The 24,117-nt window shown below is 47.1% G+C and overlaps 1 pseudogene; it reads right to left on the reverse strand.

The window, feature by feature from the left end:
* Positions 1-24,117, reverse strand: part of LOC103346045 (mediator of RNA polymerase II transcription subunit 8-like) — a 184,634-nt pseudogene that overhangs the window by 157,660 nt on the left and 2,857 nt on the right.

A 24,117-nucleotide genomic window follows, 5' to 3' on the forward strand; every position in this document is an offset into this window, starting at 1 on the left:
CAATTGCTAATTCACTTGCATCTATTTAATATCCAGATCTCAAAATAGTCTCCTATGGTCTATTTTTTCCCATGATTCTCATGTCATGAGGAGGACAGCAAAGTCACAGAAACCAGAAGGAGGTTGGGAGTCTGCTGGTGGATTCCAAGGAAAGAGGCACCTAGTGATATTGCAGTTGTACCATCCGTCCATCCATCCATTATACATTTGTTGAGTGATGGGTCCTGTGTTTTTATCTGGAGGTAGATTTATGGATAAACAAAAGTCAAATCCCTGGCTCAGGAATTCACAGTCTTGTATAGGAAAAGGGAAGACAACTCTGTAAGCAAATGTAGGCATTCCTGTCATCTGCATCTAATCTTTAAAGATAATGTTGGATTGCATATTTGCAGGAAGGGAACCTGTACTCTATTTTTTAGTCAGAAGACTAACAGTGTATCCTCATCCCACCCAAAAATTCCATCTAATTTCTCCAAGAATCTCTCAGAACACTTATAAACACCTATATAGCTAGCCACCAAAGATTTTTTTGGTTTAACATAAGACACTTTAAACACCAATTGTTTAATATTTTTTAGCACTTAATGAACTTCTGAAGATCATGTGTGGTATGTGAAGATAGTGAAGAGTATTGGATATAAATTATGTTTTACTTCTCCTGCAAAGAACATAGACTAAGTGCACCCCACTCTGGTTGTGTTGATCAATTAGATATAATGTTTCTTTACATTGAAAAGATACCACATTACATCCAGTGAAGCCTTCCAGATAATCAACACTTTTAAAATGTTTCTGCATTTTTTCATGCATAGAAAAGGTAGAGATGGATGTGCATATCATCAAGTTGGGTTCATTGTGTGTTTACTCCTATCAATACACTTTGTCCTGGCCGATGCTGTGGCATAGTAGGCTAAGCTCTGCCTGAGGTGCTGCATCCCCTATGGGGACTGGTTCGTGTCCCAGCTGCTCCTCTTCTGATTCAACTCTCTGCTATGGCCTGGAAAAGTAGTGAAAGGTGGCCCAAGTGCTTGGGCCCCTGCAACCATGAAGGAGACCCTGAAGAAGCTCCTGGTCTTGGCTTCAGACCAGCCCAGCTCTGGTTGTTGTGTCCATTTGGGGAGTGAACCAACAGATGGAAGAGCTTTCTCTCTGTCTCTCCCTCTATCTGTCTGTTATTCTACCTCTCAAGCAAATAAATAAAATCTTTAAAATGAAAAAGAAAGACATTTTGTCACTTCTAAAATGTGAACTTTTCCTGATGTCTTACATCCATCTGCTTTCTCTCATACGTTCTTTGGTAGACATTTTCACTTAACATTGTGGAGTATCTGAGAGTGATAACGCATGATGTGGAGGAATGGAACCTCCAAATAAGGTCCTCTTGGGAAAATAGCTAACACATGAATGTGGAGCACTATCCCCTCTTGCCTGCATTTGGGTGCAACCTAAATATGCAGATTTATCATGATGGTTTCTGATTTGGCTAGATATCATTGGATAAAAAATTGTGCAGGCCTATAACAAATGTCCCTAAATCAGTCCATGGATAACATCGGGTACTTTTACTTTCAAGAGGGGTGGGTGATGTAGTCACACAGAGAAGAGTGATGGATGCTGGCTAGGAAGGTCAAAGACTTCCAGAAGGGAGGAGGAAGCAAGGAAGAGCTGCAGTTCACCAGACAGGCCACTTGGAGAGCAGGGGTGGATGGCATTTTAAGCGGAGAGAAAAACGTGGGAAAACAAGCAGAACTGCATCGCATTTTGTTTAGGGGACTGAAAGCAGTTCCATGTGGTAGAGAAGAAGGAGCAAGGGAGATGAGACTGGGGAAAGCAGCTCAGCCCGAGACGGAAGGGCCTGGTGTAGACTTTGTGGACCACAGCCCAGGGCCTGGAATCAAGAGCTGTTAGCCTCACGGTTCTTTCTTTAAAGATTTATTTATTTATTTGAGAGGTAGAGTTACAGACAGAGAGAGGGAGAGACAGAGAGAAAGGTCTTCCATCCTCTGGCCCACTCCCCAAATGGCTGCAATGGCTGGAGCTGAGCCAATCTGAAGCCAGGAGCTTCTTCTGTGTCTCCTATGTGGGTTCGGAGGCCCAAGCACTTGGGCCATCTTCTACTGCTTTCCCAGGCCATAGCAGAGAGCTGGATCAGAAGAGGAACAGCTGGGACATAAAATGGCACTTATAGGCTTGGCCCACTATGCCACAGCGTCAGCCTCTAGACTCATATTTAAAGTGTAGAAAAATACCCAAGCAGCAAACTGGAAACAAGATCTGAAGACAGAGATGACAACTGTGGAGCCAAGCAAGGCAGCAGCTGTGGTAATCCTGGAGAGAGCAAGCTGAGAGGTAGATGGGTGGGAATTCCTGATCTCTGTGTACAGAGCAGCTTTTTTGACCCTGGTGTCATAGATTAGGAAAGCAAGACCAAGGGTTGTGTCTTTTTCATTTAGTATCTCCCAAACCTTGCATAGTTCTTGGCAGACACCCAACACACGGTAAATGGATAAATTCCATTATTTAGCCAACACGTGCTCAGCAGGTGCTGAGTGAAGAAGGCAAGTGATGAGTCAGTGAGTGAGTCAATAAATTAAATGGCTGCTTCCCAGGGAGGGTCTCACGATCCCCCAAAGCATTTCGGCTTCTCCGTTTCATTTCTACCACTGTCCTCATCACACAAAGAGCACTTGGAATATTGCAGTGTCCTCCTGGCTGATCCTGCAGCTTCTATTTTCTTGCTTAAAGCCCCAAAGCCAGAAAAGGTCTTGAAGTGGGGGCCTCTGATTCTCAGCTGAAGACGGCATTGACCTCCGCTGAGCCTCAGCCACTCAACTTTCCCCATCATTTCTCTCTGCCGTGGAAATAATGATCCTTATTCATCTACCTCACCACAGATGTTGGACAGATTGATTAGTTAATGTTCAAAATTGCTTGGAGGATGAAAAGAGCCGATTATTATTATTATTATGTTGTCTAAGAGAAATTTCCTGCCTTTTAAAGGGAACCACAGAATGGTCACTGACATTTAATTTTAATGTTCTGCATTTCACAGGTGGAATATTTATTTACCAATAAAGAAAAAATATCTCCACATAGAAGAGTTCCTTGCACCCATGTATCTGTTTTTAAAAGATTTGGCCAAATTATCACCATGGAATGCAAGTGGGGCAACACAGTGAAGGCCTGTGACTAGGCCTTGTCAGTTTGGGGTTTATCCTCATAGTTACAGGAGCAGATGATGGAAAATGGCTTTGCCTTTTGTCAGCCAAATGTCACCTCAAGTGCTCCTGACAACAACCTAAATTGTGCACAGAGTATTGGAGATGTATATGTAATCGTTTTCTGCCCAGAATATGTTTGACTGATAACCTTTCTCCCTGACCAGAAATCATTAATGGTTTCTGAGGATGTCTTTTTATATTTGCCTGTTTCTGTACACAGGTGATTTTTACACATGGACTTCATAAAATTCAGGTTGAATAACAAAGAAAAAGAAGTGAACATTTTGAATTTTCCTTTTTTTTTTTAAAAAAAGATTTATTTATTATTTGAAAGGCAGTTTATTTTTTTCCTAAGTTTGATATGAAGTAGGGGAAAGTTGTAAAAGAAGTTTAGATTCCATTTAAATAATGGGGAGAAAAACCCTTAATTTGAAGTGTGTGAATGTAGAATTGATGGCGGTGGCGTGATAATCCAAGCTTGATTTGTTGCTAGACTTCTTCAGCAACTTGGGCTTTTAGCGTGATTTATGCCTAAACTTTTAGAGTGGAATTTATGAACTGCATTAAGTGCTAAGGAAGAAGCATAAAAATCAGTAATTTGAGAGTCTGCAGTAGTGGAGTGCTGTGTACAAATAGGCTAAATGGAAATAATAGGCTAATAGATGCATCAGAGAAAAACAAATGGCTTTCCGACATCAAGGAACCAGAGCTTTGGGAAATTCTTTAATTATCTTCTAATTGGCTGGGTGAGATAATGTTGCTAAAGACACGAAATCAAAGAAATGTCACTTTAAAATGAAACAAGTTTGGGTCGGGAGACAGTGAAACGGATGGCAGGTGGAGTGGAAACAATCAGGCAGGCCGCACCTTGGGGCTTTGCCCAGCAGGTGGCAGGAGCGAGGCGTCAAGGCCAGCCGCCGGGCCCCGCGGCCGCCCCCGTGTTACCCGGTGTGTGGCTCTGGCTGGGCAGCCCCTAGGGCCGTCTTCCCGAGATGCATGTCCTGTGTGTGTGGCTGAAGCAACCCCGGCCACTCTGTGTCTTCATCCTTGGGCCACACCTTGACTTGTCCCCATCGCAGTCCGCCCGGATGCTCTTTCGGCTTCATTTCCCGGGAGGGGTCCCCTGGGGGCGCCATCCCGTGCCTCTCCTCCGCCGGCGAGCAGTTGCTCGGGCTGCTGGGCCTGCTGCTTCCATCGCTATCGGAAGGGGCAGCGGACTGTAAGGCGCCTGGCCGGGAGTTAAACGGGGAGGGACACCATGTCCCCGTTCTGATAGAGGGGAAACTGAGGCTTCGCCAATCAGGAGCGGGGCTCCCCTGCTGTGGAGCCTCCCAGTCGTCCCCTTACTCTGGCCCTCCCCACCCTGTCCCCAGCATCTAGGGTGGTTCTCATGTGGGTGGGGGTGGGGGAGGTATTAGGAGAGTTTTACTCCAGGCTCTTGTCACGCGCAAAGACCGGAATTCCAAGTGCTGACAAAGGTAAGGCAACTTTCATTCAAAGAAGGGACAGTGGACACACACACAGGAGCAGGGTTGCCCCACGCGGAAATACCTGCCTTGAGCGGACGGTGGGCGGGAAGATGACTGAAGGAAGGGGCGCCTGGCACCCCCTCCCGCTTTCTGTGGCGGGATAGGGAGCCTCTTCCATTAGAGAGAACCTCTTCCATTAGCTCTTCCATTAGGGAGAGCCTCTTCCTTTAGAGAGAGCCTCTTCCAGTTGTTGGTTTGCTCTTTGAGCTCAGGGTGGTGCCTCTCCCTGCAGGCATGAAGCTACCTGGGAATTACGTGTCACCTCCACAAGTTCCCGTGGACCTCACACTCCGTATTTTCATGGCGTCACCCCCCCCCCCAGGTGTCCCGGATGAAGCTGATGCATCCTGGGAAAGGGGGCGTTCTGACTGACAAGTGGGATGAGAGAATCACACATGGGGGCTTGTGACTTCCAGGTCACAAGCTGCCTATTTCACCCACATCAGCCACGGGGGTTGTGGAGGGGTCTCAGAGGGTAGAAAACCCTGAGGCTTAGGGCGAGGCGACCCTCTTGCTCCCCCCACCCCGACCCTGAGTCGACAGATTCTGCAGACCACGTTGCTGAGGGAATCTTCTGGGTTCCCCAGAAGGGAGGCCCTTACACCTCACCTTCCGGGTGAGCTGGGGACAAGGGTCAGGGGGACACGAGCCAGTTACTTTTGGGGTTGGGGGTCCAAGTGTAGAGAGATCTGTGATCCCTTTTCCAGGCAGAGCCAGGACCCCAAGGCTGTGGCTGTAGTGTGGCCCGGGGAGCCTCAGGACACGCACAGCCGCGGGGCGCTGGGGAGGACATGGCGCAGGTAACCCCCAGACCGGGTACCAGCCGCGCAGGTAACCCCCGGACCGGGTACCGGCCGCCCGCCGGTGACCTCGGAAGCCTCGCTCCGGGCCCTGCAGGCGCCCACCCGGAGAAACCCGCGGGAACTGCGGTGGACTCGGGTCACGCTTCTGCCCCCTGGTGGAACAGGGGCTCACGACACGGGAGACACCAGGACGTTCCCCTTCGGCTGGCGGGCTGAGACCCCTTCCCCAGGCGGCCTGGGATCCAGGGTTTTCTGGCTGTGAAAACTTCTCCCTCCCGCTTCACAGCAGCAGCAAGAGGAAGTAGCATCGTGAGCGGAGGATTCGACACAATTTCAAGCAATTGCCGTCCGTGAACTCTCCAGATGCCAATTTTTCTTCCTCCTCCACCCCTTCCTCCTCCTCATCTTCTTTTTTAAAAACCACACCATTGAAACCTACTTAATTCAAGGTTTATTTTCCCCACTCATTTCCATTCAATTTAACGAGATTTTACTCAGTATTTTGTTAAGATAATAACCAGGGATCACTCTTAAAGTATTTCCGGCGTGTTAAACAAACAACAACAAAAACACCCAAATTCTCTATAAGCCTATAAGTACAAGACATTTTTTAAAATGACACTTGAATGACTTCAAGATGAGGCATACTGGGGCAGGTGGACGCTTGGTATGCTGATTAAGACTCTCGTTCTCATGCCTGTGTCCCACAGCGGAGTGCCTGGGTTCAAGTCCCAGCTCCCCTTCTGACTCCAGCTTCCTGCTAATGCACCCTCAGAGGCAGAGGTGATGGCCCGAGAACCTGGGACACCATCACCCACATCAGAGACCTGGCTTGAGTTCTGGGCTTCAAGTTTTGGCCTAACTCAACTCAGGTGGGCATTTGGGGAATGAATTAATGCATGGAAGAGGTCTGTCAGTCTCTTTCTCTCTCTTGTTTCTCTGCCTTCCAAATAATTTTTTAAAAAGTTAAACAGAAAGCTAAGACATCCTTCCCAGTCACACTATTTGTTAGATCTTCTCACACACACATGGATTATTCATCTATTTGAAGTGAATTTTCACACTTGGATGTAACCCCATTATTCTTAATCCTCAGCATTGTATTTGGGAAGAAGAAAGAGTTCAAAGAGCATTTATATTAAAGTTTTACAGGTTTTTGTCCCCTTTATTTCACAACTCCTGGTAAAAATTACCAGGGTAGGGGCAGGTGCTGTGGCACAGTGTGTTAAAGCCCTGGCCTGCAGTGCGGGCATCCCGAATGGGCACCAGTTTGAGTCCTGGCTGCTCCACTTCTGATCCTGCTCCCTGCTAATGCACCTGGGAAAGCAGCAGGGGATGGCACAGATCCTTGGGCCCCCGCACCCACCTGGGAGATCAGGAAGAAGCTCCTGGCTTTGGATGGGCTCAGCTCTGGCCAGTGTGACCATCTGGGGAGTGAACCAGTAGATAGAAGATCTCTCTCTCTCTCTCTCTCTCTCTCTAACTCTTTCAAATAATTAAAAAATTTCCAGGGTTTCCTCAGCCTTTGTTTAAGGGCTTGTGTGATTTGCCCGGGTCTTGTGGGTGCCTGGAGTCTGTGTGACGTCGATTGGCCTCTGCTGTGGCTTCGGGAACCTCAGGGAAGGGCAGTGAGGCTGCTTTGAGGGAGTGGCAGACTCACTCCCAGCCATGCCACGGTATGGACTTATGAGGCCACCTCCTGGTTGAGTTGGTAGGCAGAGGCCGAGCTCTCGTCTTCTCTGGAGGCTGCCGCAGCAGCGGAAGAAGCATCTTCTCTGCATTTATTATTATCATTATTAATTTGAGAGAGAGAGAGAGCAAGCACTCTCTCCTCCACTGATTCACTCCCCAAATTTGTGTGATGACAGGGCTAGGATGGAGCCGATCCAGGTCTCCCACATGGGTGACAGCAGTTCAGTTACTTGAGCCGTCGCCTGCTCTCTGCCAGAGTGCACATTAGCAGGGAACTGGAGTCTGCAGCCAGAGACAAGACGGCAACCCAGGCCTCAGGTATGAGATTCAGGGGCCTCACCCACTAGGCCGGACACTCTCTCCAGAAAAGTACCTCCTTGATGGTTAATAGTGCTCATTGAACTTCAACCCACCCAGGTCTTATTCTGATCAGCAGCACTGTTTTTGGATGTGAATAACAAATGACATGCATAAAAAGAGAAGCCAAAAGTGGGCCTAGATTTTGCACACATACCCTGAGAAATGCATGATCTCAAGTCTCCTATGCCTGGTTCACCTGTGTGTGGGTGCAATAAGAATAAACTTCCTCCAGAGGGCGCCCTCAGACCCTCCATGAATTGAGAGCGCGAGAGACCGCAGTTTACCGGAAGTGGTGCCGACTGCACAGAAGCAAAACGGGGTTTCTGTACCGAGACGGCTGTGGACGTGCAGAGTGTTTTCCTCGGTAAATAATACCTCCTGGGTTTCTTTTTCCAGGTCCTCATCAGTGAAAATCGTGCACATGTGGAACAGTCAAATGTAGAGGATTTCTGTTTGTTTCCTTTGTGAATGAACACTGACCCCTCACCTCACGGGGAGTTTGCTGTAGTTCACTGCAGTGTTATATTTATAATTATCAGGGGAGGGAGGGAAATTAAAAGATTCAACTGCTTAACTCCTGGGCCGTTGAGCTAGCGGCCCCGGGGACGCGCCGGGAACTTCGTGTTCTGGCTGAGCTCTGTGGAAATCCTCGGGAATGGCCATTTGACCTCTCGCTGGGCCACCTGAGGAAATCAGCTCTGGTTAGATTAGATGGAGCGTAATTGGCTTTGGAGTTGTTACAGCACATTCTGGGTACATGTTTCCCCGTGTTTTGAAAGGCGTGTGTTTTGCTTGGATCTGATCAGTTGGCGAGGGGAGTCCATCCCGCCTTGGGTGGGTGGGTGGCTGGAAGAGAATTTTGTTTCCCAGGGTCTGCTGCTTGGCCTCCCAGCCTCCCCCAGTGAGGGACGCCTGCTGGGCCCCCTCTGACCCCTGTCCACCTCCCCTTGGGGCCCCAGGGCAGGGAGAGGGCTCCTTGCAGCTCTGCAGTACAGTGTGCAAGGGAGGGGCCGGCCTGCGTGATTTTCAGGGTTCTGTTCAACCCAGAGGTTCTGTGGCCCTATGAACTTGCAATTCTGAAGTGAGGGGACACGAAAATGCATCTTTGTGGCCCCATACATGGTGCAGCTATTTTCTCTGCCTTTTCTGTTCTCCAACCACCCAGACGATGCTATAAAAATGTGTGTGGGATCCTGGTTTCCTTTTCTGTTTCAAATCCTCCAGTTCATATCGCCTTCATGGAAAAGGCCAAATTTGTTGGCACACACGATCTACACGGTTTACCGTGGTCTGTTCTACAGCTTCAGCCCGGCCTCCTGGAAGGCAGGCAGTTCCCCCACTCACTGCTCTCTCTCCCAGTCCCAGGCCCCTGCTGCCTCTGGTCGTGGACCATGGCTCCTGCACCCACGGGCATACTCCCTGGCCCTGCTAATGTCTCAGTATAGGCGCTTGCTCCTCTGAGAAGCCTTACCTGACCCTCTCAGGTTGTCATAAGTTACCTGTGCCATCCTCGGCTGGGAGACGTGGCTTTGCCCACAGAGACTGAAGGGGCTTTCCCAAGGAGGCCTGGTAGTGTAGTGCCATCTGAATATTCAGTCCCGTGGAGAACTGAGACTGTCTGCCCTCCACTTAGCCTAAACATTGAGCTCTGGAATCTAAACTTGACCTGGGGCTATCTCTCGACCTTGAGTTGCTAAGTAAGAAACTGCAATCCAGCTTAGTGTGGAAGCAGAGAGCCTAATTAGGGGTATATTTTCTAATAAGTGAGTGTCGGCCAGTCACAGCGACCAGTTTCTGCCAATCACGGGCTGTCAAGCAAATGTCCAGCTAGGACCAGGCAAGCTGTTCCTATAACTCACTTCCTCTTTCTGTCTATAAAGACTCCGAGACCATGTTGCAAAGGGAGCTCCCTCTTCTGGTTTGTCCCGTTTGTGAATCCTTTGCGCAAATAAACTCCTAAATTTAATTTGTCAAAGCGTTTCCTTTTTACATTCCAATGTTTTCCTCTTTAACATAACTTTGTGCTACCTTCTGGTTCCATTAGCATGACTTAGTATTTCCGGAAGTCTCTTATCCAGTAGAATGTCTTCACTACTTGCTATGGGAGCTCCCCAGAAGACTCTGCCCAATTCTCTCGTGCAAACCAACAGCAAGAGGTTGTGCCTCAAGTCTTTGAATCTCCAGCACCAAAATTGCAGCCATGCTGTTTCCATCAGTTCGGGGGTGTTGTGTGCTGATCCCCACCCGCATTCACCCCGAGACCCTGCTGTTCTCCTTGAGCGCGGTCAGCACCAAGCCCAGCTTTGTCTGTCAACAGGCCGTGCTCGGGACTCCTGGGGAGCCAGCTTTCCGTGGGTGGGTGCTCGGCCCTGAAGGAGGCAGAGTGAGCTTGGGTGTGTGTTACCCACTCGGAACTCCTGAGGGATGGCTTAGGAAATGATAACTTAGTCAGCCACCTGCCCACTCACCCACTCACTCACTCACTCACTCACATGCTCACTCCCTCACCCACTCTCTCACTCCCTCACCCACTCCCTCACAGCCTCACTCCCTTACCCACTCACTCACTAGACCATATCTTTTTCCAACATCCCAGTTAGTAAGGGCAGGAATTCCCCCAACTAGCCTCCTAGGAATATGGTATTCAAGAGACTCTTTGAGTGAGAAAGTCCGGAAGTGTGGCCCTGCCTCATGGGACCTGGAAAGCTATTTATCCCTATTTCACTCCTTAGGGCCCTGTGGCTTTGGGTGTTGCCCCCTTTGGTGCGTTTGTCCCATTCTTTCTCCACTTCCTTCTGGTTCTGGAGCAACTGCCATAGGTGTATCCTCCCTAATGCTGACCGTGACCCTGACTCCGCCTGCCTTTGTAGGGCCAACATCAGCTGTGGCCTGACTCTAGTCTCCAGTTCATATTCAAGGCAATGGTTGGCCAGCTGGTGGAGGCTGGCTGCAGTGATGATTTGGTCCAGGCAGGGTCCAGTAACAGGGATTGATTGATTTGAGAGGCAGAAGGACAGGGAGAGTAAGGCAGAGAAAGAGAGGTAGAGAGGCAGTTGCCAGCCACTGGTTCACTCCTCAAATGACCACAGTAGCTGAGGCTGAGCCAGGCCAAAGTGGAAATCTGGGGACTCAATCCAGGCTCCATGCGGGTGGCAGGAACCCAATCTCTGGACGCATCACTCCTGCTCCCAGGATCTGTGTTAGCAGGAAGCTGGAGTCAGGAGCAAGAGCCGAGACTCAGTCCAGGCACTCGGATGGGGAACATGTGAGTCTTAAGCTTGTGTCTTAACCACTCGGCTACATGTCTGCCTCTGACAAGGATTTGGAGTCATTTGAGGGTAAAGACCCTCGGAGCATGGGGTGCAGAAGGGAGAAGATGGAGAGGGGCTTTTTGGGTTTGGACAGTTAAATTTGCTGATGCAGCAGAATTATTCCTTGGGAATAAATGGGGATTTGTAAATTACAAAAACTTCTCTTTTGCACCTCAAGAGCAGAGGGGCTCAAATTGGTGATCTGAACAGACAGTCTTATTATAAACCAAAAATAAACCCTCCAGCCTTCTGGGGGCTGGAGGCTGGCAAAGAGTTGAAGGAAGCATGAGAGAGGACTGGAGAAGCCTCCCCTTGCAGGGGGGATGGTAAAATCAAGCCCAGGCATCTGTGAGGACTCATACTGTGCAGGACTTGTGCATAGCATCACAGGGATCATCTGGCAAATCCCCCAGCTCCCTTAGAGGAGCCTTGTGTCTAATGTGGAGCTGGCGCTTCATGGAGCTGCCTTGGGGCATTGTGGGAATGTCTGCGTGACGTATTCAGATGATGGCTCTCAGAAGGCAGTGAACATGTGTGGGGCTGAGATGCTGGCCTCAAGGGCTAAGGAAGAGTCTGGGGCCAGAAAGAGGCTTTAGCAGTCCGGGACCCACGGTCCTCAGGATAACCGGGTGGGTTCTGCTGTTCTTCGGTGGAGACCCACACAGGACGCACGGTGGGAACCACCCACACCACAGCAGGGCCCAGCAGAGGATGGGGTTGAGGATAGGGGAGCGGCCCCTCGCATCCAGGGAAAACCCTTTGGAGGAGAGAAATGGCCCCAAGAGATCTTGTGATCTTTGAATGGAACAAATATTTATTCCCGAGAGACAAAGTTAGACCAAAGGGTACATTTCAGATGAGAAGAGGGTGAGTTATCTTCCGCTGGCACGTTTAAGTTTCCTTTATACCATCAATGGGAAGGGGGCTCTAGGGCATGACATGAACAGTTCTTTCTTTCTTTCTTTTTTTTTTTTTTTTTTTTGACAGGCAGAGTGGACAGTGAGAGAGAGAGAGAGAGAGAGAAAGGTCTTTCTTTTGCCATTGGTTCACCCTCCAATGGCCACCGTGGCCGGTGCACTGGGGCCGGCGCATCGCGCTGATCCGAAGGCAGGAGCCAAGTACTTATCCTGGTCTCCCATGGGGTGCAGGGCCCAAGCACTTGGGCCATCCTCCACTGCACTCCCTGGCCACAGAAGAGAGCTGACCTGGAAGAGGGGCAACCGGGATAGAATCCGGTGCCCCAACTGCAACAGTTCTATTAACAAAACATCTTTTTGTTTTTGGTATATCTGAATCATTATGTCAACTTCGCCTTTAACTGCAGTGCGAAACCTGGATTCCTTTCATTTGAAAAGCTCATGTACGATGAAATAGGCAAGGAGCATATACTTCATCTACTTGTTCAGTCAGTATTTCTTTTTATTTTCGAAAATATTTATTTCTTTATTTATTGAAAGGCAGAATGACAGAAAGGGAGAGAGAGAGTAGATCTTACATTTGCTGGTTCACTTCCTAAATGCTGAAACAGCCAGGGCTGAGCCAGGCTGAAGCCAGGAGCCTGGAACCCCATCCACATCTCCCACATGAGTAGCAGGGACCCAAGTACTTGAGCCATCATCTGCTGCCTTCCCAGGCGCATTAGCAGGAAGTTGGAAGCAGAGCAACTGAGATTTGAACTGGCCCTCTGATATGGGATGTGGGTGTTCCAGTTGGCTGCCTAACTTGCTGTGCCTTGATGCCGATCCCAATCAGTATTTGCTGAACAGTAGTATATGTAGGCTTTAGGGGGGGTGTAGCAGGAGATGAGACAGACACAGCACCTGACTTAAGCAACTGATTCATGTTTGGAATAGAAGGGACAAGTAGTTTTTCTGTCCAGGTTAATATTTGTTATTGCAATTCACTGCACTCTGTGACCACTTGTACACTATATAAGATATTGAAATGCTTGTGTATTGGGCAGTGTGGGCAGATGTTGAGTTAAAACCCACTCTCATTTGTGTTCATTCCCCTTCTGCAAGGCTCCCCCAGTGCCTTCTGCCTTCTGAACTATTCCAACATGCACAAGAATTCACTTACCCTGCAAATATTTATTCTGTTTCAGTTTATAGATACTCTATTCATTGCCAGAGATAGAGAGATAGATGAAGCGCTTTCCACCTTCAGATTGTTGACTGTCTACTGGAGGATGTGAATAAATCAATGCACACTGCTGAGAAAATATGAATTTGTATTCCGGGGAGAAGGCAATTCCATTGTGCAGAATGTGCACTGCGCAAAGGGTGCTAGGCCAGGTGGACTGGAAATCCAACTCATGGGCCCTGGTGCATGGATGTGTCCACGGCAGGGAAAGGTTGTGTTTTCATGTATACAAGGTACTGTGTGCTCACCAAGTGCTCGGCCTCTCCATCTTCTGCCTACATCTTCTCAGAGGGAACAGATCTTCCTGACTCATACAAGGGCACTGGCACAGCAACCAGCAGTCACGACGGGGAGGGCATGTTTGACCTGAATTGGAAACACTGGAGGGAAACTGCTCCAAGGACAGAGGTGGAGGGAAGTTTTCCAGGCAGGGGAGTAACCTGTGCAGGCACACTGGGCTCCACAAAAGATGGCGAACTTTAGGAACAACCGACAGCCTGTATAAGAGATCCTCCACAAGAATTCTGGGAGATTTGATTGGAGGGATGGGCCAGAGCTCATCACGCAGGGCTGGGGGTGCTGGGCAGGTCACCATTTATCCTGTGGCTTTGGGGAGCCTTTGGAAGACTGAAAGTATCACCTCCAAACCAATCTGTTCAGTGTAGATTAATCTTTCCTCACCCATCAGCCCTTCTCTCCCCTACGGGGCTCTCTGTTCCTCTGACCTCTCATCTTGTTTCCTGCGTGGCTGCGTGCTCTGGGACTTAATTATAGTCTGCCTTGGTCACCAGCTATCCCTTTCCCGAGAAGTCTCCCCCTCCCTCTTTCTCTTACCAGCTTAAGAGCCTTGGACTCCTGAGAATAAGCTCTCCAGCAGTGTTGCTCAGGGGATGGCAGACATGTCTGTGTGGTGAGAGAGACTATTTTAAGTCACATGCTAACAAATATCTTTTAATACATATTATAGCACACACATGTTAAATAGGCCTCATGTATTTATTATCGTGTATAATAAGAAAAAGTAGCATGGCTACATTCAATGTATGATTTTGCTGATGTGTCTGTTTAGCATGAAGTTCAATTAGGGCTTAAGTTAAAGAATGAGTTGATTTAAGGATAGTATACTGGTGGCTCACAGATATAGGAACAATTGCAAAGGTAGTGTGCAATTGGCTGCAACCCGAGACCTCACATAGGGTTGATTTTAATTAGTTTAGTGTTGTGCATTCAGCATAGTTCACTTACAAGGTAGTGGTCAGAGTGAGAACTTGGAAGGAAGGAGGCGGCGGTGAGGGGTGGGGTTTAGGGGCGGCGGCGGGGGGGGGGGGGCAAGGGTGAGGGAGAGGAGGAAGGAAAGGCCTGGCCGAGAACAAGGAGCAGCCCTGGGCCTTGCAGTCCGAAGAGCTTTCTGTGTTGCTGGGTGGGGGGAATGAGAGGGGCTGAAGGTCCTGTGTTTTAAGGGGATCACATACCTGAGCTTCTAACCCACTCACTACACACTGGGGATGCCCATGACCCCTCCTTGAATATGCTCTGTTAACAGACAAAATCATCCTTTGCTTGAGTGGCTCACAGAACTCAGGAAAGCACTTAACTATTTATCACTTATTATATTTACTGTTTATTACCTACTTATTATAAAAGGGACCCAACCCTGGAAGAATCAGCTGGCAGAAGTGTACAGGGCAAGCCCCTGGGTGGAGGGGCTCAGAGCTCCTGGCCCTCTCTCAGCTCACCACCCTAAAGCACCTCCACGTGTTCAGCAACTGATAAACTCAGAGCTTGTCCATTTCAGTTTTTATGGAGGAGTCATTGCTTAGGTGTGATTGATTAAATCATTGGCCACTGGTGATTGGCTCAACCTTCAGTCTTTCTACCTCCCCAGAGGTCTGGGGGTGGGGTCAAACGTTCTAACCTTTCAGTCACTTGGTTAGTTCTCTTGGAAACAGGTCCTTATGCTGAGGCTAACCAGAAGCCCTCTGCCATTGGTCATCTCATTAACATAAAAAACCCTTGTTGGGCAGACATTTCATGCGGTGGCTAAGTCCGCTTAGTGGGTTAAGTTCTGGCTTAGGATACCCTATCCTATGTTGTATCCCACATTAGAATTCTTGGTTTGCATCCTGCTGCCTCTCCCAATCCAGCTTCCTGCTAATGCACACCCTGGGAGGCAGCAAGAACTTGGGTTCTTGCCAGAATAGAGTTCTTGGTTCCTGGCCTTGGCCTGGCCCAGCCCTGGCAGTTGAAGGCATTTGAGGAGTGAACCAGACAGTTTCCCTGTCTCTCTTCCAAAAAAAATCAAAATAATTAAAAACAACACCCTTGAGATTCCAAGGATTTAAAGAGCTATGTGCCATAAAATGAAAGGAAGACCAAAACATGCATTCACTGTAGCACACTGTCATGCCTCTATCTCTCCTGTTCTCCTCCATGTGTGCCTGAGTGCCAAGGTCATGCTCATTCAGGGGACAGGCACTGACCCTGTAAGTTTAGCCCCATTAGAACCTCAAATATGTTCACTCTCATTGGTTTTCTCTGGAAGGAGTTTGTATTTTCAAGTTTTAAATGTCTGATTAATCAATCAAATACTCTATCTTTGGTTAAAGGAATTTCAGATAATAATTTAGAATTATGAGAGATTTGGGGGCCTAGTGGCGAGCAGGACTTGCCTTTGGCTTCGATATCAAGATCCGTGTAGGGTTATCTGTGAGGGGTAACATGCTCTTTTATGTCTAGGATGCCCAGCAGTGTCACTCCAGCCCTTTAATTCTCTCCCTTGGTCTCAGATACACAAATACAAGGGGTTCTGGGCCCTCTCTCCCATGACCTCTTGGGCCATTCAGGTCATTCAGAAGATACATGGTGCACTCGAAAGATCTAACTGAAGAGGGTTTAATGAAGGATTTATTTACAGAGAGGCAGTGGGGCAGGGGCTGATGTTACAGAGTCAGTGAGACAGAAACTGTGGTCACAGTGGAATGCAGCCACTGCCAAAAATGTGGCCCAGCAGATAGGAAATAGAGTGCTAAATACCTCAATTCCTCTTTCTTCTCATTCTTTGATTTCTGACCAGTGGCACTCAGTGGTCAAGTCCAACTGGGAGGTAAAGATCAGGGAAGCTGGGTGATGCAATCCTAACAGGGCAGCCTCCAGGGCACTGAGAGAGGGAGAGGAAGAAATGAGTGGGAGACGGAGCTGACAACTGGTATCCCTCTCCCCATCCACTTCCTAGAGACTCCCCTTTCCTTACCCACAGCTTGAAAATCATGATGCTTGGTGCAAAGTTAGATTTGCAGCACAGAAAATGGAAGAAAATAGAGGATACATTTTGTGAAACTTTTCCAAAGTTCCTGTTTGGAGCAATGTTGGGAGGTGGGACCTTGTGGAAATGATTGGGTGTTGGGTTCTGCTCTCATAACCCCAGGAGTGGGTTCCTGATAAGAGGATGCATTTGGCCTCTTTGCCACCCCTGTGGGTGTGCGAGTGTGGGCTCATGCCTGAATGGGCCTCTTATCCTTCTGTCTTCTGCCATTGGAAGAGGCTCAAGAAGGCCCTCAACCAGATACGAGTCCTTCGGCTCAGCTTCTCAGATTCCAGAACGATAAGAATTAAACTCTGTTCTTTCTAAGTTACACAGTCTTAAGTATTCTGTTTATATCATAAAATAGACTCCACTTTTCACCTTTTGCATATCTGACTACAACTGTGTGAAATGCATATGGAAGCTAAGTCAACTTGCACTTGGGCGTTTCAGGTCTTGATTTGACCCTTCTGGAGTGTGTCTTTCAAACAGTGGATTTCAATGCATTGGTGAATCTTGAACCAATGCAGTGGATTGTGAACAGCATTTAGAAAATCAAACAAGGTTGAAGAGACTAGATTAGATGTTGGAGTGTATTACCTTTATGTAATGAGGGTTAATGTTATTTTTTTTTTGACAGGCAGAGTGGACAGTGAGAGAGAGAGACAGAGAGAAAGGTCTTCCTTTCCCGTTGGTTCACCCCCACAATGGCCTCTGCGGCCTGTGCACCACGCTGATCCAAAGCCAGGAGCCAAGTGCTTCTCCTGGTCTCCCATGCGGGTGCAGTATGCATGCACACACACACACACACACTTATGTGTACTAGGTTGTAATGTACTGTATCACAGCTATGTAAGAAATGCAGCCTATATTCTGTCCCAGAATTTCTGTTCCATTAAGCCTGAAAACACCACAATAGATAATCATACCATTCTTCCTACTCAAGATAACGTTGTATGTTCTTTCATTCATTTCTTATTTTTTTAAAGGATTTATTTATTTTGAAAGTCAGAGTTACACAGAGAGAGAAGGAGAGGCAGAGAGAGAGGGTAGGGTAGATTTTCCATCTGCTGGTTCACTCTCATGGCCACAATGGCCAGAGCTGCACCAATCCAAAGCCAGGAGCCAGGAGCTTCTTCTGGGTCTCCTACAGGGTGCAGGGGCCCAAGCACATGGGCCATCTTCTACTGCTTTCTCAGGCCATAGTAGAGAGCTGGATTAGAAGTGGAGCGGGGCCGGCGTCGCAGCTCGATGGGCTAATCCTCCGCCTTGCAGCGCTGGCACACCGGGTTCTAGTCCCGGTTGGGGCACTGGATTCTGTCCTGGTTGCCCCTCTTCCAGGCCAGCTCTCTGCTGTGGCCCGGGAGTGCAGTGGAGGATGGCCCAAGTGCTTGGGCCCTGCACCCCATGGGAGACCAGGAGAGGCACCTGGCTCCTGGCTTTGGATCAGTGCGGTGCACCGGCTGCAGCGCGGCGGCCATTGGAGGGTGAACCAACGGCAAAGGAAGACCTTTCTCTCTCTCTCTCTCTCTCTCTCTCTCTCCCTGTCCACTCTGACTGCCAAAAAAAAAAAAAAGTGGAGCGGCCAGGACTCGAACCGATGCCCATATAGGATGCCTGCACCGCAGGCGGCAGCTTTGTCCGCTGTGCCACAGTGCCGGCCCCCATTCATTTCTTATTCATTCTCATTTATTGAACATATTTTGTGTGCCAGAATAGGAACTCAAACACTTCCAGATTCTGAACTCAGTATCACTGCTGTATCTGTTTAGTGCAATTTCTTTCCCATTCTTCCCCTATTCTCCCTGCTTCATCATTTTCACTTCCTTGAATAATCCATACTTTATATCATCTTAGGGGCCTTTGGAAAATTTTTCTTTTCCCTCTCCCCTTGTTCTGTGAGCTGATTTGTACTACCTTTCAGCTAAAGAATCCTTTCTCTATTCTCAAAGTCTGGCTTTGATTCTGGGCACGATTTTAAAATAAGACTGCAAACTGTTTGACACTAGTTCCATAGAGAGGTAGGGATCATATCACTTGCCTTTGAGTCTGCTGCACACATGACTGCTCCAACCAGTTGAGTATGGTAGAAGTGAAAGTGTATGACTTCTAGAGCTAGGCCATAAGAGTTTATGCAGCTTGCACTCTAATTGCTATAACACTCAGTTTTGAAGCCCGGAGCTGCCATGTAAGAAATCCGTGTACCCAAGGCTGCAATAGTGGAGGGGCCACATGTAGGTGCTCCAGTGGATAAGCGCAGGTGCACTTATCCAGCTTTCCAACCATTGCCAGATGTGGTTGGGTTGTCTCATATCCTCCAGACCAGCCTGCCCACCAAGGCTATGATGATGAGTCATCTACATTGATGCCATGGTTCATAGAAGAGTCACCCAGTTAGGCCCTGCCTAAATTTGTGATCCACAAAATCATGAGCTATAAGAAGACTGTTGTTGTTTTAAGGGTGATACATTGTATAACTGTGATAATTCTCTCTCTTTATGCTTTCATAGCATCCTATTTTGTCCCCACATATAGCTTATTGCATTGAGCTTGATTTTCTAATAATCACTTTTTTAGTAGAAAACTGTAAGATGAGGAATTTTGTTTCACTGGCCATTATATTTCAAATATGTGGCATCAGTTTTGTGTAAAATAGGGCCTGACTTACTTTTTAAATTTTGGGTTGAAATTTTTAAAAATTGAGAACAAAGCTGATTACAGGTAGGATATTTATATACCTGAATGTATATGGGACCAATTTATGTGATGTAATTATTCATAAAGCCCTCTTTGAATCTCAAAATTTAAATTATATGAACTCCCTAATGAGAGGGGCCCTCATGGGGCCAGGGAAGGATTCTGGATGGCATTCATAAGATTCATTAAAGTTTAGATTTGGCTATGGTTGGGTAAGGATGTTGGCTTTTAGATGAGTTACTTAAAGAATGGCTGTTATTATCCCTGTCACCATTATATTTTGATTATGTGCTCTATAATTAGATGTTGAAAATGCTAATGCATATTAATACTTGATTGATTTGATTACTGACCCTAATTATACTTTGATCACTTTTGATAAATATATTGATTCATATTTTATTTACTTCACAGTATTCTTTGTATAACTATGGCATTGGTAATATCTGATTACATCTTAATATTTGATTGCTTTAAGTAGCTCTTGTTTTAACCATTGTTAAGTTATATCATGCTAACTATGAGGTACTTGGCTATGGTTATAGACATAGATTTTCCAGTAAAACAGACATGAATTTTGTGTCACCCACTGCCAGTGTGTCATTGGGTGGGTCTTTTAACCTCTCTGGCCTTTACTTTCTCCATCTCTAAATTGAAGATAACAAAAAAATTTAATAATAACATTCCAGGCATATTAAATGAGATAATATTTTAAAAAAATATTTATTTGAAAGAATGGCAGAGAGAGAGAGACAGAGAATGAGCTCCAGATACAGAATGGGGGGATGGGGTGGGGGGTGGTTTCCATCCACTGGATCACTTCCCAAATTCCTGCAACAACCAGGACTGGGCCAGGCCAAAGGCAGGACCCTGGGATACCATCTGGGTCACTCATATGGGTGGCAAGGCACGAAGTACTTGAGTTGTCATTTGCTGCCTCCCAGGGTACACATTTACAGGAATTGGATCAGAAGTGGAGTAGCCACATCTCCAACCAGACACTCCAAATAAGGATGCAGGCTTCTCAAGCAGCGACTTAACTGCTGAGCCAAATGCCTACATTGAAAATAGATTTTAATGGTTGAACTCTGTAATTAACACACAATTATTCTTAGGTGTTTAAATTTTAACTGAAAAGTGATCCCTGTTCAATATAAGAGTGGGAATAAGAGAGGGAGGAGATATACAATTTGGGACATGCTCAATCGGACTTGCCCCAAATGGTGGAGTTAGAAACATGCCAGGGGATTCCAATACAATCCCAGCAAGGTGGCATGTACCAATGCCATCTCACTAGTCCGAGTGATCAATTTCAGTTCACAATTGATCACACTGATAGGTCTAAGAGTCAAAGGGATCACACAAACAAGACTAGTGTCTGCTAATACTAACTGATAGAATCAAAAAGGGAGAGAACAATCCAACATGGGAAGCGGGATACACAGCAGACTCGTAGAATGGCAGATGTCCTAAATAGCACTCTGGCCTCAGAACCAGCCCTTACGGCATTTGGATATGGCTGAAGAGCCCATGAGAGTATTTTAGGCATGGAAAGCCAAGACACTCTGGCAAAAAAAAAAAAAAAAAAAAAAAAAAAAAAAACCACCTAAATGAAAGATCTCTGTGAGTGAGATTCCAGTGGAAAGAATGGGGCCATCAAAGAAGGAGGTACCTTTCTCTGAAGGGAGGAGAGAACTTCCACTTTGACTATGACCCTGTCGGAATAAGATCAAAGTCGGCAAACTCAAAAGGCTTCCATAGCCTTGGCAACTCATGACTAGAGCCTAGGGAGATTATTGACGCCATAAACAAGAGTGTCAAATTGTTAAGTCAACAACAGGAGTCACTGTGTACTTACTTCTCATGTGGGATCTGCCCTTAATGTGTTGTCCAATGTGAAGTAATGCTATAACTAGTACTGAAACAGTATTTTACACTTTGTGTTTCTGTGTGGGTGCAAACTGATGAAATCTTTACTTAATATATACTAAATCAATCTTCTGTATATAAAGATAATTGAAAATGAATCTTGATGTGAATGGAATGGGAGAGGGAGTGGGAGATGGGAGGGGTATGAGTGGGAGGGAAATTATGGGGGGGGGAGACATTGTAATCCATAAACTGTACTTTGGAAATTTATATTTACTAAATAAAAAAATAAAAAAAATAAAAAAATAGATTTTAATAGAATATTCTGACTGAACCCTAACTGACATACTAGATAAATTTTTTTAAAAAAAGTTTACTTGTGTATTTAAGAGGCAGAGAGATAGATAGAAATAGATAAAGAAAGAGAGAGCCCTCCCTCCCATTCATTGTTTCACTCCCCGAATGCCTGTGACAGCCAGCCCTGGGCTGGACTGAAGTCATGAACCGAAATTCAATCCAGGTCTTCCACACGCGTGGCAGGAAACCAATTACTTGAGGTATCACCTGTTGTCTCCTAGGGTCTGCACTGGCAGGAAACTGAGTCAGGAGTTGGCATCGAATCCAGGCACTATGATACGGGACACAATGCCTTCTGCTTGGCTAAACACCCTCCCCTCTAGATAATCTTAATTCCTAGATGATATTCCTTATTTCACCCAAAAATCTGTTTTCATGAGCTCATATGAATTAAGGCTTCTGGTTATGAATGCTTCAGGATGATGCTCAAGGAGAAGATAAAAGAAGAGAGGAAAGAAGGATGAAGGGGGTGGTGTGTCATGGACTCCATGCCCCCATTCAGGCTGCAAGGGGCAGGTGTTCACTGCAAACAAGGGCCTGTCAAAGGGGCAAGTGAGGCTGAAATTCATACCTGACCGTATGGCTGCATTTGTTTGGGATGGGGGTATCTTTCCTAATTCACATAGAAGGGCCATGAGAGTCACTCAGAAGCACCATATAAAAGAGTAACTTATGTCCCATGGTTTGAAATCCAGTAGAAATGGAACAAAAGCTAGAGATAGATGACAGATAAGTAGACAGATGATAGATGATGGGTGGATGGATGGATGGGTGGATAGACAGGCAGACAGATAGAGCAAGCAAACAACTGAAGGACCTATGTGAGTTACAGAGTTTGCGAGACTCTGGGCACAAGGTCAGCTCTTTTAGGCGAGGAGCACACCCCTGCTGTCCGGGCTGTGCATGGCAGATTAGCATTCTCATGAAGTTCAGAAGCACTGGTGTATATGTTGGGAGAAAGGGGACAGGTGATGTGTGATGGGAAGCCCCTAATGACTTTGCTCCAGGTACTGTGCCAAACACTTAACTTACATTATCACTTTTCGTGGTCCCAACAACCCTGTGAAAACAGCCACTGGTGTAGACTTTTATTATCCTTACTTTACAGATGGGAAATAGAGGCAAAGCAGGATTAATCAGCTTCCCCCCGTGTTGCAGAGTACCTGGAAGAGCCAGGATTTCAACCCAGATAGGCAGATGCCAGAGTCACCACTCAGCCATGACCCCACATTGCCTCCTCCAGAGAAACTGGAACCATCTCTGACACAAGTGAGCCCCTAACCCCTCCCCTGGGGGAGAACGGGGCCGAGGAGTTGGCTCTTCCTGAAGAGCCTGTGACCCTAAAACTCACTGAAGTCTGGGTATGTGCATTAATGTGCCCCATCTCATCTCTCAGGATGAGGACACTCTTTATCGCATGTAAAGCTCATTTACCCAGGGCACCCTCCTTGTCTGGGGCTTGACTTGAGGGATCTGGTTTTAGTGTTCTGGATGACAGGCTTAGCAACTCCCTTCTTCAGTCATGTTTTTAGAGATGCAACCAAACCAGTGCCGTCTTTGGCCTTCCATTGATCCTGTCCTTGTCTCTGACCCAGCCTGGGGGCCCCAGGGTGATGGAATGATCTGCCTTTTTTCCAGCGGGGGTAAGCCTGAGAATGGCTGATGGCCGCTTGGCCATGGGCTGTGGAAGATCATGAGATCATGTCCATTTGATGGTTCACAAGCCCGGGAACAGGCACAGCCATGACCAGACACGGCCCATGTGCTCAAGGAATGCCACTGTGACGCTGGAAGGACACTTCTACGGAATCACACATGAATGACCGTGCATTAGTAAGCACCTTCTCTTCCTCCTTCGCAGGAACCGGTCTCCCTTTGTCTCTAACGCCGTGAGATATGAGCTTTTATTTTTCTATTGCTCTACTTTATACTTTACTGAGTACATCATGTAGTGTTATTTTTAATAGGTTTGGGAATTTCAAAATTAAAATGTTACTTTTTTCCTTTATATGTAACTTTAAAATTTTTTTGTCATGCATGACTTAAGACAATCCTTGAAGTAAATACAATACAATGCAAACAATCTGTGGTGATGTGATTATGGGTTATTTTAATTTTTTCCTCTATGCTTCCCAGAGTGTGCTGGTTTTATAATATGAATGGAAGTGGGTTTTATTTTTTTTTGTATGAGTTTGTGTTTTTGTGTCCGTACAGTTTTATTCTTTTCAAGCATTTTGTTTGTTTGTTTATATTTGAAAGGCAGAGAGAAAGGCAAAGATTTTCCATCACCTGGTCCATTTCGCAAATATCTGCAACAGCTGGGGCTGAGCCAAGCTAAAACCAGGAGCCTAGGTCTCCCATGTGGTGGCAGGGACCCAAGTCCCTGTGCCATCACCTGCTGTCTCCCAGGGTGCACAGGAAGCTGGAGCCAGGAGCTGAGTTGTGGGTTGGACCCAGGCACCCCAGTATGGGAGTGCGGGTGGCCCCACGTGGTGTCTTAACCACTGTACCAAGCATGTGCCTCAAGTGCAGTTTTGCTGTGCTAGTGCAGTTGCACTTAGAGTAGCCATGATGCTTTTTCAGTTTGTGCTCTGTTTTACTCACTTCGTAACCATTGTGTCCTGTTGACAAGGAGGCAGGCTAGAGGCCGAAAGTACAGAGCCAGGCAACCTCTCGTCGCAGGGCTGGGTGAAAAGAGCTTTGGACCAGAAGTCTGGAAGGCAAGTTCCCCTTCTTGCCTCGCCTCAGTCTCCTCATCAGGAGAGCCAGGGTTTAGCCTCAGTGGCCTCCACTACCTCTTCCAGACCTGAGCTTCCTTGAATCTTTGGTGTTAGT

Source organism: Oryctolagus cuniculus, chromosome 2 (assembly GCF_051225735.1).
Source record: "Oryctolagus cuniculus isolate XC-2025 breed Fujian yellow rabbit chromosome 2, ASM5122573v1, whole genome shotgun sequence".
Taxonomy (NCBI): domain Eukaryota; kingdom Metazoa; phylum Chordata; class Mammalia; order Lagomorpha; family Leporidae; genus Oryctolagus; species Oryctolagus cuniculus.